Genomic DNA, 4,030 nt, shown 5'->3' with positions numbered 1-4,030 from the left:
ATCCCAAGCAGGCTCTGCACTGACAGCACAGCATGTGACATGGGGCTGGAACTCATAAACCATGAGATCATGACCTGAGCCAACACCAAGAGTTGCCCAAGAGTTAACAGGCTGAGCCACCCAGGTGCTCCTAATCTCTTTCTATTTTTAATAATCTGATTCCTGACATTTTCCTAGATGCTTTTTGCTCCTCTAGTTTTCAACACTGCTTGACTTTTCTGGCAAGTTTTATATTGGGGCATTATTTCTTTCTTGTCCTTGTATGGCTCTGTTAGCAGCCTAGTTTTTGTGTTAACCCACATAATTATCTTTGAATTTCTCTGAGGATACTGACTGGAATCATTCTCCTCCCAGCTTTATTGAGATATAACTGACAATTAAAAATTATGTACTTTGAAGGTGTACAACATGTTTTTTAAATTCATTTTCATTATTTATTTATTTCAAGTAAACTCCATGCCCAGTGCGGAGTGCAATATGGGGCTTGAACTCGTGTCCCTGAGATCAAGATCTGGGTTGAGATCAAGAGTCGAATGCTTAAACGACCGAGCCACCCAGGCATCCCCAACATGGTTTGATGTATGTATACATTGTGAAATGATGACCACAGCTGAGCCAATTAACATACCTTTCACCTCACATAGCATAGCTACCTTTTTCTTTTGTTTTTTTAGTGAGAACAATTAAGATGTACTCACAGCAAATTTCTAGTGTTCAAAAAAGTATTACTAATTAATGCCACCACACTGTACATTAGATTCCCTAGAGCTTGTCCATCTTCCATAACTTAAACTTTGTACACTTTCACCGACATTTCTAAATTCTGTGTTTCTTGCAATACCTCTGTTGCCTCAAGGGCAAATTATTTTCCTGGTCCAGCTTGTTGTATCTAATCCACACAGTTGGTTTTCCTCAAGTTTGGGGTGAACATTTAGCATTCACACTTATAAAGAAAGTTCTAGATTGGACACGGATTGTACATTAGTGTACCAGTTAGGATGGTCACAGTTCAGTTTCCCCTGCCAAGTTCTCCATCCTGTTCCCTACCCAACGTCATTCTTCTCTGGCAGGAAGGTGATGTTCAGGAGTAGGCACATGAGCTGCTCCTGACCCCCAGCCAGCCCCGCTCCCGCCTTTGGGGCAATACTGAAAGTATTGGCCTGGGGTGAGAGTGCACTAGGAAATGTTAATACTACCCCAGATAGGTGGTTCTTTACCTTTTAACCATAAGGGCAGAGAGACGTTCCCAGGCTACTGTCATGCTGTTTTGCTTGGCCCAGTGCCTTTCTGGGACCCTTCTTTGGTACTTCCCTCTTGACCCAGAGTGAGAAATTCCCTGGAGTTTTTGGTCCCTGTTTCATGCTTTTAAACATTTGTTATTCTTTTCATACTTTTGCATAATTTTTATATTTTTTCAGTTATTTCAATGGGATTTGGGGAGGGAACAGATAAATATGTGGTCTAATTTGTTATCCAGGTCAGAGATCTACGTAGAGAATTTATTGACTGGTAATATAGCAACACACACTGATTTACACACTGCTTCCTTTTTCAATTTGCTGGCCACAACAGGAGGGCTAAGGAGGAGATTCTTGAGTAGGAATTAAAAAATCAATGAGACTTAATGTAGGTTTAAGATTTTGCTGGGTTTTGGGGCACCTGGGTGGCGCAGTCGGTTAAGCGTCCGACTTCAGCCAGGTCACGATCTCGCGGTCCGTGAGTTCGAGCCCTGCATCAGGCTCTGGGCTGATGGCTCGGAGCCTGGAGCCTGCTCCCGATTCTGTGTCTCCCTCTCTCTCTGCCCCTCCCCCGTTCATGCTCTGTCTCTCTCTGTCCCAAAAATAAATAAAAAAACGTTGGAAAAAAAAATTTAAATAAGATTTTGCTGGGTTTTAATTAATCTGTCACAGGGGGTGTTTCAGGGTTCCTATTCAAATACACTCATAAGAAAGTTCTTTTCCATACTCAGCACCAAGTCAAGTCTGCCTCTTCACGGTTGATGTTTCCTCCCGGCTAATGTTTAATTCAGGATTGCGAGGGCTGGTGAAGGTGGTGGGGGCCCATCACTTCCAGGGGAGCTGCCGAGCAGGCAGACAAGGATCAGAGTGAAGAGTTCTGTGGAAATACAACAGGGAGAAGCAAATTAGGAAAGTGTCAGTGTTTGTGACAAAGGCAGAAAAGCTCAGGGCTCATTTGAGGAATGAAATCTCATGTGACTGGAACAGAAAGGAGTGTTGGGGCAATGCCATTGAGCAAGGTGAGTGGGTGGATCCAAGTATTTAAGAGCCTTACTTGCTGAAATAGTTGGGTTGCTTTTAACAGGCAAAGGGGAATCAATCACATAAAGCTCTTAGGAGGGCAATGGTGTGATGGGAGAGGTGTATCAGGTGCCAGGGTATGCCATGAAGGACAGACACTGACTGGCACAAATATGGGAATGCACTTCAGGGGCAAGGACAGTGTTGGTGGGCAGCACTACTCAAATTCACTGGCGGGAGGGATCCTATTATCGGGGGTCTCCGCATGAGAGCAGAGCAGTGCTGGGCTTAGGCGGAGAGAAGACTCCGGGGCAAGATGGGCTCCAGCTGGGAAGAGCCTGGTCAGGATCCCCACAAAAGGAGCTTGCCTGTGCACACGAGGATGTGTGCTGGATGAGGGGAGCACTCCATTGGAGAGCCAGGAACACCACTGGGAAGGTGGTCAGTGCTGACAGGGAGCATCAGAGCTCTGGCACCATGGTGATTCAGGGCCCAGCATGATGGCGATGGATGAGTTCTCTGGGATCACAGGTGGAGTTGGTGAGGATGGAGAAGAGAGGAAGAGGATTATACTTATGGGAAAAGATTCTGACTTGAGTTGGGAACATGTGGAATTTGAGGTACCTGTGGAGCCCCCCATTACTGATGTTCAGTAGGCAAGTGGGAGCGTCCAATTAAGCACTGGGAATGGGGCTCTGGATCCTTGAAGAGAAGTCAGGAATTGGGTCCTTACCTGAGAGATGGTTATGGTGGTGATGGGAATTGGTGGGATTGCTCAGGTTGAAGCAAAGAAAGCAAGCCAAGGAAAATCAGGGTCAAGGCGGGTACAGTAAGGATCTACTGCATTCTTGAAGTATTTCTTTATCTATAAGGGGCATTTTTATTTCATGTGCAGTGAGAATTCCAGCATTTTATTATTAGTAGTGTTTAAAATGAATGACTCAGAGGGAATTCTGGCTCAACATGAGAGCTGCTAAATGGGCAAGTCTTGTTGCCTGCCTTTCTGAATTGCTTGTGGTACAATTGGGCCATTCACTCTGTTCCGGGCTCTCTGTGTTTCCTCCTTTCCGGATTAGACCTGTTTGCTAGGGAAAACAATCCATTTCTCAGGGCTTCGGTTTTATGTACTGTTGATCTATTACTTTATTTCCCTAACCTCTTTCCCACAGCAAATCGTTTTTATTACCTGGAACCAGAAACAACTTACAGGATACCAAAGCACAAGTTAAGGAAAATCATCTGTGATTCCAGTGGGAGAAGTGGGGAGAAAACAGTCCACCTACTTGCCTGGAAGAGCGTGTGGTCTAAACAGCTATTTGACTCTGTATCCAGTCTTCAACTAGTTGTATTGACCCTATGTTTTTTAATACACTCTAAATCTCTTTACCATATTGACAATTGAGGAACACAGTTCTTCTCCTTGGTTCCATGCCTCTGACGGCCATGGGTAGACAAGTGTGTAAGTGCCAATGGAAAATAGCTTTTCTGGAATATCAGGTTTGGTCCTCAGAGATTAAGAGCACTCCATGTGGTGAGCAGTAAATCTGGATTCTGCTGTGTTTAATTAAGGTAATTTTCCTTCTTAACTCCAGATGTGGAGATGAGATTCAATTTTATTGTATTTAAAAGAAAGTGTCCTTCCAAGCATGTGTGTCATAGGCATGGAATGCAACCACACATTGACTTCCTTCTGCTCGAGGAAGAAGTTCTAGTCTCATCTTCTGCTCCTGTGTTTTTCTATCGCCTGAGTATGGTTTGTGAGGTGATGAAGT

The 4,030-nt window shown here is 44.4% G+C and overlaps 1 long non-coding RNA gene across 1 annotated transcript; it reads left to right on the top strand.

Moving 5' to 3' along the window:
* Positions 1 to 457: 457 nt before the first annotated feature.
* On the top strand, positions 458 to 3,656 carry LOC131492458 (uncharacterized). The gene is made up of 2 exons (XR_009252048.1): positions 458 to 579; positions 3,428 to 3,656. It is a non-coding gene; the product is annotated as an uncharacterized LOC131492458 (long non-coding RNA).
* Positions 3,657 to 4,030: the final 374 nt, after the last annotated feature.

This window comes from Neofelis nebulosa, chromosome 13 (assembly GCF_028018385.1).
Source record: "Neofelis nebulosa isolate mNeoNeb1 chromosome 13, mNeoNeb1.pri, whole genome shotgun sequence".
Taxonomy (NCBI): Eukaryota; Metazoa; Chordata; class Mammalia; order Carnivora; family Felidae; genus Neofelis; species Neofelis nebulosa.
The sequence above is the reverse complement of the archived record's forward strand: the minus strand, read 5'-3'. Positions and strand labels throughout refer to the sequence as shown.